The sequence below is a fragment of the Dermacentor silvarum genome, chromosome 2 (assembly GCF_013339745.2).
Source record: "Dermacentor silvarum isolate Dsil-2018 chromosome 2, BIME_Dsil_1.4, whole genome shotgun sequence".
NCBI classification, from domain to species: Eukaryota; Metazoa; Arthropoda; class Arachnida; order Ixodida; family Ixodidae; genus Dermacentor; species Dermacentor silvarum.
The window spans coordinates 232,029,833-232,044,951 of NC_051155.1; the positions used below are offsets into that span (position 1 = coordinate 232,029,833).

The 15,119-nt window shown below is 45.7% G+C and overlaps 1 pseudogene; it reads left to right on the plus strand.

The window, feature by feature from the left end:
• The first annotated feature begins 3,961 nt into the window (after nucleotides 1–3,961).
• LOC125943587 (uncharacterized) overlaps nucleotides 3,962–15,119 on the plus strand; it is a 78,894-nt pseudogene continuing 67,736 nt past the window's right edge.

Here is a 15,119-nt window from a genome sequence, read left to right on the forward strand (position 1 = left end):
CACGACATTAAAGAGACTGTCAAACAAGAAAAAACGCCTTTTCCGTCTTGCAAAACGCAGTCGTTGGAATGATTATTCTAATGAGCTGCATGCTTATTCGTACCGCGTTAAAAGAAGCGAAGGACGTTTTTTAAATACCCATCTTCCCTCACTTCTTTCTACAAATCCACCAAAATTTTGGAGCACTGTTCAAATAAAAAATAAAAATAACATATCTCGTACAGATACCGATGGTAACACCATGAGCAATGCAGAATGTTGCAATGTCCTAAATGACACTTTCGCGAAATAATTTTCTGTTTGCTGTGTTGATACAGTGCCACACATGGGCAAAGAAGATTTCTTTCCCATGGATCCGCTTGTTGTCGATTTTGCGGGGATCTTGAAGTTAATTGAAGATTTAAAACTGTCGTCTTCCTGTGGTGCCGACGAATTTATTTCGAATTTTTTGAGGAATACTGCTCTCTGCTCCTCTACATTTTTATGTTCTTTTTCACCCAATCTATTGAGTGCTTAACTTTGCCCGCAGACTGGAAGGTGGGGAAGGTGGTCCCTCTGTTGAAATCAGGTAACCCGCATTATCCTCTCAATTACAGACCCATTTCACTTACCAGCGTGCCTTGCAAAATCCTTCAACACGTCATATTTTCCAATCTTGTTTCATTTCTGGAATCCAAGTCTTTCTTCATTTCAGCATGGGTTTCGCAAAAACTACTCCTGCGAAACGCAACTAATACCGTTCATACACAATCATTTCTTCCCCTTTAGGCATAGGCCAAGTCATTGACTGTACCTTTCTAGATTTTGCGAAAGCGTTTGACAAGGTGTCTCATCACTTACTGCTTCTTAAACTTAGTACTCTTAATATTGACCCTAGTATTCTGAAATGGATAGAATGTTTTCTAAACAACCGTAGCTAGTTTGTAACAGCTAATGATTTTGCATCCCCGCACTGCGCCGTGAAGTCAGGTGTTCCTCAAGGCTCCGTCTTGGGACCGTTACTATTCCTAATTTATATAAACGACTTACCTGGCGTATTTAATAGTTCTATTAAACTTTTTGCCGACGATTGCGTTCTATACCAGTGAAATACTAATCAGCATGATAATTTTATGCTTCAGTCTGATCTAGATAACATTTCAAGGTGGTGCTCACAATGGCTAATGTTCTTAAATCCGACTAAATGCAAAATTATGTCTGTCTCGCGTCGCTCAAACTCATCCACTCCTCTCGGCTATATTATCAATGAAACCACACTTGAGCACGTGACTTCCTATAAATATCTTGGAATCCAGCTAAACTGTAATTTTTCGTGGCATGCGCACATCGAACACATCACTAACAATGCAAACAGATCTCTTGGCTACATTCGCATGGATTATTCTAAAACCCCACCCCATTTGAAGTTACTGCTCTACAAAACACTGATTAGACCGCAGCTAGAGTATGCGTCATCTGTCTGGGAACCTGGTCAAAAAACATTAGCAGACACCATTGAGTCAGTCCAGAACAGGTGAGCACGTTTCATCCTGTCAAATTATTCCCGCACAGCTAGCGTTTCTTTAATGAAGTCAAACCTTGGCTTTATTAATTTGCAGCTTCGAAGAAAGATTTCCCGTCTCTGACTTTTGCGAAAAATCCTGTACCAAATAACTCACTTAAACAAGAATTCATTTCAGAACCTTCGTACATGTCGTCGCGTCTTGATCATCGGTTTAAAGTGTTCATTCCTTTCTGTCGCACAAATGTTTTCTCCGATTCATTTCGGCCAAAAACCAGTTCTGGGTGGAACCGCCTTCCCCCTCCATCGGCTGCATCGAGGAGGCCTCATCTTTCAAGATTGCCATAACTGATTATATATTGAGTTTATTACTGTAAATGCTGCTAATTGTTTGAACGTGTTGTTGTTTTTTATAGTTTATTGTACCCACTCCCTCAGTAACGCCCTTCTGGGCCCTGAGGGTAACGTAAATAAATAAATAAATAAATAAATAAATAAATAAATAAATAAATAAATAAATAAATAAATAAATAAATAAATAAATAAATAAATAAATAAAAACAAACAAACAAACAAACAAACCCTGGGAAGGGGTATTTAAGCAAATAGCTAGAACTGAAATGAACTAAAATGAGCTGAACATGGCTGGGTTAAAGAGGCAGAGGACAGCGTGAGTGAAATGTGCTTCAGTCTTGCATCACACAGTATGTGTGATTTGTCACACATACCTTGTAGTACCATAACCTTTGAGGTGAGCATCGCCATCGCGTAATTTTGGAGGCCGTGAGTGTGTGTGTGTGTGTGTGTGTGTGTGTGTGTGTGTGTGTGTGTGTGTGTGTGTGTGTGTGTGCGTGTGTGTGCGTGTGTGTGTGCGCGCGTGTGTGTGATTTGTCACACATACCTTGTAGTACCATGACCTTTGAGGTGAGCATCGCCATCGCGTAATTTTGGAGGCCGTGTGCGCGTGTGCGCGTGTGCGCGTGTGCGCGTGTGCGCGTGTGCGCGTGTGCGCGTGTGCGTGTGTGCGTGTGTGCGTGTGTGCGTGTGTGCGTGTGTGCGTGTGTGCGTGTGTGCGTGTGTGCGTGTGTGCGTGTGTGCGTGTGTGCGTGTGTGCGTGTGTGCGTGTGTGCGTGTGCGTGTGCGTGTGCGTGCGATTTGTCACACATACCTTGTAGTACCATGACCTTTGAGGTGAGCATTGCTATCGCGTAATTTTGGAGGCCGTGATCTAATTCTCACAGGAGCCTGATCACATTGCAGGCGTCACTGCTCATACCAAAATCAGAGCCTTTATTTTTCTAGTCTTTGATGTCACCTACCTGGGTGCCCTCCTCTTGTCCAATCCGAAGTCGACGCTTCATGCAGACATGAATAAGTTGCTGAATATAACCCCCCCCCCCCCTTTAATTTCTTTTTTATTTTTAACAGAGTGATAAAGCGAACAGAAAAACAGGCGCATGCACAAAAAAAGAACCATAAACATGACTGTGCAAGATCTATGCTTATTCTTTTTTTGTAACCTGCATGCAGTGATGCAAGGTTGTATGCCTTGCAGTAGACTCCATTACGCACATAGTACGACAAATGCTTGCCCACAGCATGTTACTACCCTGTCTGTCGAGTTCGGGTAAGATCAAGTTCCGAAATAAACTTTCTTCAGTGCTCGGGATTTATTGTGCAGCGCCTGCGCCTGCTGTGTCGACCTTCATTGCATTACTGAGAGAGAGACGGGGCTTATATAATATAGGAAAGCACATACTGGCTGCTGCTGCTGCTAGGTACTCTTTTACGAGGTGGAAGTCGGTTTCCGATCAAAGAAGGCCGCGCGACTTAACCAATGGAGGAAATAAATGGAAACCAAGAGGAAATGAAAGTTAAAGAAAAGAGCCGTGCTGATGTAACGTTATGTCTTGGCCAGTGGTATATCGGCCACGTGTGGACTCTGCAGACACTACTGATATTGCAAATAAACAAAAATCTAAATCGAAGAGCCGAGATATCGAAAAACCGGCGTAGAGAGGAGCTGGCTACTACAGGCCGTTTCGGACTGGTCCGCACACACACGAATCAGCAAAAAAAGAGAAAGAAAGAAAGAAAGAAAGAAAGAAAGAAAGAAAGAAGAAAGAAGAAGAAAGAAAGAAAGAAAGAAAGAAGAGGGCGAACATTGCGTAGCAACCGGGCCCTGGCCATCGATGTCGACGGAGCAGTTGCGATCGGGACAACAAGAAACGAAATGACGAAATTTCAGTTGCGAGATGGGAATCGGGAAAGAGAGAAAGATAGAGATCTGGAGCTTAATGAAAAGAGCTAGCACAGACGAAGACAAGAGAGGTAGCCGCAGAAGACAACGTGTTGATTGGCCGACCTGTATATCGTCGACGATAGGCGGCCTCGAGTAATGAAATTCGGTCGCCTGGCCCGTGTGGGGCGTCAGAATGCCGCATCCCTGACCTTTCGCCAATGGAGTCGGCGTCGCTGGCCGGATGCAATGGTGCCGTTCGCTTCCTGCCCAAACGTTGCCGGAGGAACGAGAAGGCGAGTGGGAAAGGTGAGCAAAGAGTGGAAGGGAATGAAAACTTATTAGGGGGATACACGAGCGAAGCAATGAAGCGAGAGACGCAAAAGTGAGAGAAAGTCCGCGCACCTCGGAGGGTAAAGGGGCAATGTAGGCCACCACCTTTCAGCATCGCGGCTTCTGTAGATCGTACAGCAGCGCACCTGCACACCTGAGACCATGTAAGGTGGACAGACCGGTGCATACATTGCCAGAAGTTTGTACAACACGACAAATAATGACAGAAGGTCGCACAACAGAGAGCTCCAAGTGTGAGCGAAAAAATCAACAGCTGGTTCTACTACAACGATTAGAACGAAGACGACGATGAAGGCAATGACGAGAGCACGATATGTCTTATCCTATCAAAGTCACGCATAGAAGGATTGGCTGCGGGCTGTGCACATGAACTCTGGTTCTCATTCTTGATTAGCTAATACGACACCTGTAGCTATCACTCCACGCATTTGGTGACCGGGAGCATAACTTGCTCCTCACTGTTGTTTTCCTATGAATATTTGGGTTAACACGCTTCTTCAACTAAGGCGTACATGCAATAACGGGCGGCCAAATTCTGACGCATACCCACACGCGGCGCGCGTACTCTAAACATGCCATTTTCCAGTCATTTCCGGCAGAGGATGAATAGGTCAGAGCGCAAGTATCCATTAGAAAACATGAAAAAGGTGTTTTCAAACATACAAACGTACTAGACTCTGGTCGTGAACTGCCCGTCCGTGTTTGGGAGGGTAGTTTCAGAAAGCGCACGTTTCTTGGCAACCGTGTGGCTAATTGTTGTGCTTTTTATCGTCCTCTTGGATGTGAACCAGAACTATTGTCAAAGTATCACGAAAGCACAAGAAAGTAGGCAGGATGAGCGAAGGGTGGGGCGGAGACGCTGTAGTGCAGAATGGGTGCGGAAGCAACGGTATTTTGCTACGGGCCCGAGAACCCGAAGGCAACTATTGTGTCTTTCTGAGCTGCCCTTGCGCCTAAAGTGGCTGCGTTGCTACACTTGTTTGTTTTTAAGGTGAAAGCCTTAAGTGACTTATACCCCCGATGGCCTTAAAAGAACGCGTTGTCCGTTCGAGTGGCACAAAAATAAATAAATAAATAAATAAATAATAAATAAATAAATAAATAAATAAATAAATAAATAAATAAATAAATAAATAAATAAATAAATAAATAAATAAATAAATAAAAAGAAAACAGAAAATGCGCCGACCGGTCTAGTGGTACAAAAATTGTCATCGTCCGCAATGGCTCAGGCAACGCTAAGCAAGCAAAAATGCAAGGGTTCATGCCTCTCGTAATGCACAGGCTACAAGCACTAAGCAAAGTGAGGCGAACAGTACATGCATTCATTGGAATCACGCATACAATGTACAGAAACGTGGCGTCTAGTCGAGTGGTAAAAAAAAAAAAAAAACGCGACTTCCTTAATGGCTCATGCCCCCGTAAGGGATGGCTCATACCCCCTTAAGCAAGCAAAAAAAAAAAAAAAATGAAATGGCTCATACCCCCGTAAGGGTGCGGCTACAAGGGCTCTGCAAGGTGAAGCGAACCTTGCATACTTTCATTGAAATCACCCATACAACACTGAGAACAGCATGCGTTTCAATACCCTGCTGAGAGGATGCAACTTACGAAGATAACCGTCGTTTGCGCGAGTCTGACCCCGCTATATGAGCTCGCGAAGCCACAGCTAAGCGCCGAAAACGAGCCGAAGAAGCCGAACAGCGAAAGCAGCAACGCGACGATGCGAGACAGCGCATTACCAAGTGTGCAGCAGGATGTCGCCTTCACGTGTTACAGGAGTGTAACATGCTGGCGAACTTTTTGAAACTTTCTTTAGGAATCAATTTAGCCGTTTTCATGAGATCGCACGCCCTCATCATTATGCTGGAAAATATTGCCACGTGAATTTATGATCAGAACGGTACTGCGCAACCAGAGATTATTCTTTTGCGCTCATAGGACGTCCAGTGAACTACATTCATCTTTGTAAAGTTAGGCAGTAATTGGCGGTTTAGGTGAATGACGTTAAAATAACAGAATAACGTGCCGTGCTAATTCAACTACGTGTACTTTGCTCTCGACCGGTTCCAGCACGTGCACCGCCTTTTGCCGGGTTTGTCCGCCAGCACATGCCTCGCATATCGCACGAGGAGCTCCGCCTAAGCGCTTTTTGCGTTCGCGAAAAAAGGCTGATTACGGCATTCAAAATAAATAAATAAATAACTAAGAAAAAAGAAAAAAGAAAGGGAAAAACAAAATGAACGAGAGGAAAAAAAAGGCACTATACCAATACTGTCACTGGCTGTGTAAATTCAGTTCATTATGCATGAGGAGACGCTTTTCACTTTTACTTTCTGATGTGCGTGAAAGACTGCAGGAAAATTCTCCACGATACGGCAGTGATCGCTTTGTGCCCCATGCCAGAGTTAAAAATGAGACAAGGTACAAACTAGGCACGTAGTTATGGTACAAAAATAAAATAAATAAAATGAGGGAAGTACAAAAAAAAAAAGAAAGAAAAGTGTGTGCGTGTGTGTGGGGGGGGGGGGGGGAGGTTGCGAACAACGTAAGCGTCGTGAAGGGGAAAAGAAGGGAGTCGAAATACTTTTTCACTCCTATCGGCTGTTTGTACATCGTCAAGGCAGACGAGAAGGCAGCAGAGCGCCGTGACAAGGCGTCGACATAGCGAAACGCGCGCGTGGAGCGAAAGGCGGAACAGCGAGTAACAAGGCCTGTTGTTACCCGGCGGCAGTGGAGCCAGAGCCAAGAGTCAGACAAGAAAGATTTGGGACAAAAAAATGCCCGGGGAGAGTGCTCGCGCACAAGTGGACGTACAGTGCACGCCGAATCCTGCTGCGTTTTCGAGGGCCCGCTGGTGCAGCGCGGACCGGCGCAAGCCCGACAACGGGACAGGCGCGTGTCTGCTGGCCGTCGTCATCGTCCCTTTTTTTTTTGGTCGATTTCGGGTGGTCCTGCTCTCGATCCGCCGAGAACTATCGGCCGGGTACAATACGTTGAGCACGTTATCTTGCTCGCCGTTGCTCTGGCGCGGAAACGCGCCGCTGGCGCCTGTAGGCGCGCCTTTTCCTGAACGGCTGCTGCGACCTCTCATGCGCCAACTCGGGCATGAAAAGGCCGGTAAGAAAGAGAAGGAACGCGAACCGAGAGGAGAGAACAGGACGAAAAAGAAGAAAGGGACAGTAGAGAACTACGTAGCCCGAGTCGCAGAACTCAGCGCTTGGTTCATGCGCGCTCGCGTGTGTCTCAGTAATGGTTAGTTTCTTTTTTTCTTCTTCTTTTTTTGCGAATACGTTGTAAATGTCATATTTGGCTACAGCTTATTGGTGAGCGCACATTGAAGGAACGTGCGCTCTTCTTGGCTGCTTCACGGCAAAATGACCTGAAGGAATTCTTCTGGAGTACCATTGCTTGAGAAACATATAACCGCCTGGCATTCCACATTGTAAGGAGCGCCAAAAGTAGACGCTTTTGCTACGGTATCCGGCAGGCGTAATTATTTTATCAAAAGTGTAGGGACATAATATCGGTTTAGACAAGGGGGCTACGGTTCTCATCAGTGGCGCTTCAATTTGCCTGGGTTTACAGTAATATTGCTACGCTCCGTAAGTGTCCTACAGAGACCTTCGGCGATCATGAGTGACAGTGGACGCCATTTCACCGCATACGATGTCGAAAAGGCCATTCGCCTGCGTTCGTAAAGCTTCGGGCATTCTACGGCGTACCATCCACATCAACTGGTCGACAGTGTGAACAGGACCCTTGCCAACATCATCTATATACTGACACGTGTACTTATTTATCCTTTTCTCGGGGACTGCACTTCACCCGCCAACAACTTAATGTCATTGCTCAGCGCAAGACGCGCCTGCATGATTTAGAACTTACGCGAATGTCTTCGTTGATTCTATCTGATGTGTATGCTCCTCGCTGAACCTTGTATGATCAGATTGCATGCGCGACACGAATTGTGTAGTTTCTGAAAACCCCGCCAGCACCAGCGATAACACTTGCACCTTCGACGACTGATGTATAAAAGCCGCTGCGCTTGACACGCTGATCAGATTTTTGACGATCGCCGACTTTGTTCGCGGCTATCGCTTGACTTTGAGTGTCATTTGCTTTTAGGGGCACAAGTTCGAGGAATAATGAGTTAGTTTCGTCATTCACTGTGTTATCGACCGCCACTGCAACGTGAAAATACGTATGTCGAGTGTGTTCATAAGAATTGGGATAGTATTCTGCCCTTTTTCACTTATCCCTTGAACACTGCGAGGCACGATACTTCTTATGTTCATTCTATCTTTCTATCTGTTCATTCTTCTTCGCTCGTCCGCCTTGTTACATGCCCGACACCATACTTTCATACTTCGCTCGTGAAGATTACTCCATTGCCAAGATCCTGCGTAGAGCAAGAATAGTGCGAAGTCTTCCTCGGCTGCACACCCTGGCTTTGGCGGACTGGGCCGGTATTTTGTAGCGATGCCTTTAAAGTAATAATGCCTTTTCGCGCTTATCGCGCTTTGTCACTGGTCAGAGCGACGGTCCGCTCGCGTTATCAACGTTGATATCGTGAGCGGACCATCGCTCTGACCACTGACAAAGCGCGATAAGCGCGAAAAGGCATTATTACTTTAAAGGCATCGCTACAAAATACCGGCCCTGGTCGAACATCCGCTTCGCTCGGCCGTCGCCTGCATCCTCAATCCTGGTGAGCTCGTGTAGTTATCTACGCCTTACGGAAGCGCGGCTTGTGCTAGAAGTTCCTGGCTCACTATGTTGGACCCTACGTTATTCCCGTACGACTCGAAGTGGTAAGCTACCGCATAGCGTGCCTCACAAGGTGACGCTCTGCCAACACCGAAGGGAGGTAAGTCGCCCGCCTGAGGCCTTACAACCTCCTACCGACTCACTCGGCGGGCTTCGCCTGCCAAGAAGGAAGTATCACGAGCTCTCATACAGACCGCAGACAAAGCGCGAATGGCCGTCTGGACGCAGAGTAGAGGAAGAAAACTACGTTCGGCTGGCTGCATTTGCGCACGGCCCGGACCAAGCTGTGTCATTTTTCTTTCGGAATTCGAATTTTGTAATGTGTAGATACAATTGAGTTTATATTTATATCACATAAATGTTATTTCTCACAAGTTCAAATTATCAGTTTTTGTTGAAGTTATATTCCTCAAAATTAGTATTTTTTTTAACCTTGCACCGCCTGATTCATGGCCGATCCCCCAGAGCGTGTTACGCTAGGTCATTCAGGAACAACGACAATAACAAGAACTTTAACCATCCCGAGTCGTTTCCTTCCTGACTTAGAGATATAACACCTCGTACGTAATAATAATAACGCTTCCAACTTAAGAAATGAAAACTTTCATTTCCTCCCTTATTTGTTTTATTATAAATGCTTCCAGGCCCCTGGTACGTGATATTATACGAAGAGTAATCCCATATTGAAACATCGTTTTCCTCTATGCAACATACTCGTCCTTAGCGGGATCCTAATCTTGGTCGATAAAACTAGCAGCGTGCAAATATGCTATGTCCTTCGGCTATTCATTACCAGCATGCACTAACCAAATACTTGTCAAACTAACGAAGTAGGCAGCGCGAGGCGTACTACCTCTTGCAATGAACGCAATATGTTACTGTTTTTGATGGGAAGCAGCACTGCCCGAAAATACAGTATCTACATGAGTTAGCTAGCGTGCGAAGTTTTGCGTCATTGTGTTCTCTGCTATGGTTATCGCCGGGCAAAACAACTTGCGCCTAAATGAGCTGAACGAAGCGTGGACGTAATGTGTACGCGGATGGAGAAGGGGAGGTTGCTCTTGCTACATAGAATGCAAGTAAGACCAGTGAGTGAAGGCAATTCACTTGTCGCTCATACTGTAATGTGATGCACTGCAGCGCTGTAATGACCTCGCCACTGTGTGCAACAACACGTGGTGAAAACACAGCGTTGCGTGAGAGGCTACGCATATGCATGGTAGCCGGTGTCTGCCCTCGTAGTGCAAGCACAGAACTTGGTCGGGTAACACAGGCAGTCTGCTGACTGTCATCTGCCGGTGCTGAAAATATCTGATATGCGCTGTTATCGAGTTTTGTAATCTGTGCTGTGAAAGGAAAACTTTCCAGTTGGTATTTATCGTTTGCACTTCTTATGCATCCCAGCTCCGACGCTAATAAATAAACTTGAAAGAAAGGTAAGGCCCATTCTACGAGCGATGGAAAGAAAAATGGTAGGCGCGATATAAAAAAAAAAGACCAACCCTTCCTCTACCAGAAAATGGGGGTAAACAAAGCTTGTCGTGTGTTCTTTTGGTGTTCTTCGGAACGAATTGCACTAAAGAGTACCAGGTTGTGCTCGAACCACAACCGGTCACACGTACTGCAACTGGCTCCGAAGTTGCAGTTCAGAAACTCGCGTTGAAACCTGGCCGTCGCACCGGGGAAGTTGGCGCTAGCGCTGCCGAGGCGTGCACCACCATTGTCGGGTTCCTGGAGGGCAAGACGACGCTGACGTTTGGCCTTGACATCGCGCTCCCGCAACTAGGTGTCCGCGGCTCTTCGCTGACGTTTCACCTGGGATTCTGAAGCCCTCACGCTAGAATCGGCACGTGGACGACGAGCACTTTCCCGAGCGAGTTCGCGGCGCCGTTGCTCAAACGCAGCCTGCTACTCGGCGGAACGCACCACGCGGCCTTCCCAACCGGTCGGCAAGACTGATCTAAGGCGAGGGAAGCCGGCGGAGCGCGCACCAACCCCCATTCCTTCCCTTTCCCTCCCCCGACACAAAAAACGTCCCTGATTGGCCACGCAAGTCACGTGATCCGGCGCGGGCGCAGCTAGAACAGCTGCTCCATCTTGTGAGCAGCCGGGTTTTCTTGCGTGACCATGACAACGCCACCGAAACTTGCGAATCAATGCAAGCTTCGCTTGAAAAGATAAAGACGGTGGCGTGGATTAAGGGTAAACGATTATATATGATATTCTATCTGATATCAGGAGAAATAAATGCGAAAAGGAAATATTCGGTTATCTATATGAGTAAAAAATAAATAAGCTACGCTTGTTAAGTAACGCAAAACGCAATCGAGGGTGGCTGAGTACAGATAAAATTAGAAATTGAAATTACAAATTTGGGATCATTTGTTTACCTTGGATGATGCTTGAAAGAGTATTTGGAGATCTCTGCAAGAGGCTTTCGTCGTTCATTCGTTTCCGAAATGACGACGACGATGATGATGTTGATGACGATAATTTCAATTTCAATGTTGATTTAAATTTATTCAGACATGTTTACTACATGCCAACAAAACGTGATAAATGTATCATCTGTCCAAGAAAGTCGCATTTTCGCCCGAAAGGCGAAGCATCCATTGCGGTAGGAAATTATTAGACAGCTATGCGAAGTAAGGATAGTAGATTTATCGGCCTTATACACTTGTAAACATTCGCTTACTAACTAAATTAACACGCATTGTCTCGAGCGTGCACCGGCAAACATGAACACATCTTATTCGATGAACGTCGACACTCGCTGTCAAAACGCTGGCATGAGGAAGCGCGGCTGCAACTATGAGTGAATTGACCTTCGTGCTGCCTCTCGCTTCAGCGCAACTACGCGGCGATAACACAGCATGCACGAAGCTATCAGCACTCGGCGCACCCTGTCGCCATCGCACATCGCTTTCAGAATAGGGCCCACGCAGCCGCACTCAGCCGCACCATACGCAGCGGTCGCCGTAGTATGTGCCGAAGTATGTGCCGCTACTCGATGGCTTTCGCCAAGGCTCGGTCCCGTGTAAGGGCCGCAATGTTGAAAAAGAAAAGTGCGGCCCTTACACGAGTCTGTATGGTATACGGCGTGATAATTTTTAAGTTTTTCGGAATTTTTAAAAAAGCGCCTGTTGCAGATAACCTAATTCTAGTCCTTGAGCTGGATAATTCACAGAGGCGGACATTAATTGCACAAGAAATCGTTACATATTCAATTAGTTGAATATGACCCATAATTAGAATAATCGGCCTGAATGTATTCACTTCCGTCAGTTGCTTCTATATCACAACTTAACACAACTTCTACACGAACCTCCGTGGTAAGACCACATTTTAGATCTAATTCTAACTAGCAGTCCTGAAATTGTTAACGCACGCTTACTTGAAGAAATCGGCGATCATCGGGCTGTCCAATGCTTGGTTTCACTTACACCTGCAAACAAATAAATAAAAAAGTGGTCGCAGTTTCACCTGAAAGGCGAAGCATCAATTGCGATAGCAAATTTGTAGAGAGCTATACGGAGTAATGATAGTAGCTTTATCAGCTGTATAAACTTGGACATGCAGCAGCACCGGCAACACGCAGAACTAATGTCGACGCCATCGGCGTTTTGCCCACGTTCGCACAAAATGCGTGCGGCGTTGCTGACTGTTGCCGGAGCCTCTGATATAAATAGGCACTTGGTGCCGCAGCTAAACGTCACCTCCCTCCCCCCCACGGCCTTTCGCGCGTCGGAAGAAGGCGCGTTTGCTCTACATATATGGTGATTGTAAAGGAGGAAAGAGACACCTACTTCTGCAGCCCTTAAGGAAGCACGGCGCAGAACGCGCGTTTGTTCTCCGCCGTGGGTTCACTCCCCATGAAAGAGCGCGTCCCTCGCGCCCTTTCACTCGCACATACAGCGTTCGGCGGCGCGAGGCGACGATTTCATCTCCATTGACGTCATACTGAACCTCACGGCGACGGCGACGACGACGGCGACGCCGACGGCAGAAATCTTCTTTAGAGTGTCCATATAATTGCTATCGCAATAAAAAAAAACAGCAACAAAAACAACTGCTGAACCATGCCCGTGCCGACATAACAAAGCTGATCAGTAAGCTACAGGCTTCTGCAGCCGGTTTTTATGAGTACTTTGACGACCGTACAACTCGTCAAACTGGTCCTTGTTTCATGACAAACTAAAAGAAATTGAAGCTGCTTACGTGCCTAAAGTAACAATAACTTCTAGAACAGATGACCCATAGTTCATCCGAGACAGGGAAACCTTCCCTTAACAAGAAGAAAATGATTTACAGGAAAGCGAGTTGCTCAAACTGTCCTGAAGATTGGGCAGCCTACGAAAACATTGCTGTTCAAACACAAAGTGCCATTCTACAAGGTAAAGACGAATAATTTAATGATACGCTCCCTAACATTATGAAAACGGACTCTAAAAAAATTTTGGAGTATCATGAACCCTAAAAGTATCCACTCAATGCCGGTATTGCCGAGGGAAGACGGCAGCACTATAGCGGTAGAACACTTGGCCGAGAAATTCAATAAACACTTCACTGACGTATTCCCTAACGAACTTCCACTAAATAGTTCGCAGTCGCTGTCGCAGCTGTCCATATCGCTCCCTTTCCCAGAAATCCTAATTACGGAACACGCAGTAGCTAGCGCCATCAATCGACTTCCGCACAAAACCAGTCCGGGCCCGATCGCATCAGCGCCAAACTACTTAACCTAATCTGTCATCATTCAGCTAACCTGCTCGCATCAATCTTCCAACAATCCATTGATTCTGGCTGTATACCGGACGACTTGAAATCTGCATATGTGGCACCTATATTAAAATCTGGCAGCAGCAATCACCCTAACAACAACAGGCCAATTTCACTTACGTCCATTTCGTGGAAGGTATACTAGAGCACATCATATATTCACAGGTGATGGGTCATCTCAGCATTAACAATTTACTTCTTAACACTCCCCACGCGTTATCATGGGGAGTGTTATATATCATGTCAAGATTATCATGTCAAGAACAACTTTTAGAACTTGTGACAGACATGCACACAGCGCTACATAAGTCGGTCTACATCGAGGCCATTTTCATAGACTTTTCAAAAGCTTTCGACCACGTTCCCCATAATTGACTAATATTAAAAATACCCAATCTTCGTCTCGATGAGACAACGACTGCATGGAACGAAGAACTTCTAAACAGTCGGTGTCAGTCAGTTCAACTTAACGATTACATATCGAATCCGACACGAGTAACATCTGGGGTGCCACAAGGGAGTGTGCTGGGTCCTCTTCTCTTTTTAGTATACATTAATGACATAGAATCTAACATAAGTTCGTCAATCTGTCTTTTCGCGGACGATTCTGTTATTTATAAGAAAATGCACAGCCGACGTTGCAGAACAACAATATGATCTCTAAAGGTTAAATTAATGGTGCAGTAATTGGAAAATGGAAATTAATGTCGGAAAAACCAGGCACTTAAAATTTAGAAACATTTCTTCTGTGTGCTCTAACTATTATAAAATAAATGACACAGTAATCGAAAAAGTCACGTCATTTAAGTACCTGGGCGTCATACTCACTTCGGAATTAAGGTGGGCGGCTCACATCGAGGATATCACTAATAAGGCTTTCAAGAAGCTAGGCCTCCAGAAACAACCGCCGTGGTTGCTCAGAGGCTATGGTGTTGGGCTGCTGAGCACAAGGTCGCGGGATCGAATCCCGGCCACGGCGGCCGCATTTCGATGGAGGCGAAATGCGAAAACACCCGTGTACTTAGATTTAGGTGCACGTTAAAGAACACCAGGTGGTCCAAATTTCTGGAGTCTCCCCCTCTACGGCGTGCCTCATAATCAGATCGTGGTTTTGGCACGTAATATCCCATAATATCTATCTTCAATATTTCACTCAGCGCTGCTGGGCTATTTACTAAGTGTAAAACATTGCTAACCTGTATCTGCCTGTCTTCGTTTCATATACGCTCTTTTTACGTGATACGTATGCGGTGTTATTTCCAATGTATTTATGGTCAGGGTTTTAATGTCAATTTAACAAGCTGTTCTGTACTCGTCATCAGTGTATTTAGCTGATTAAAAAAAATAGCTCGCTGCGTCTTTTTTTTTTCTTTTTTTGGTGTTAGTATTCTTGTCTTTGATTTGTATTGCTTATACATGATGCTTAGTACTTACCTGAAATCCCCCATTATGTAATGCCCGTAGAGCATTTAGGGT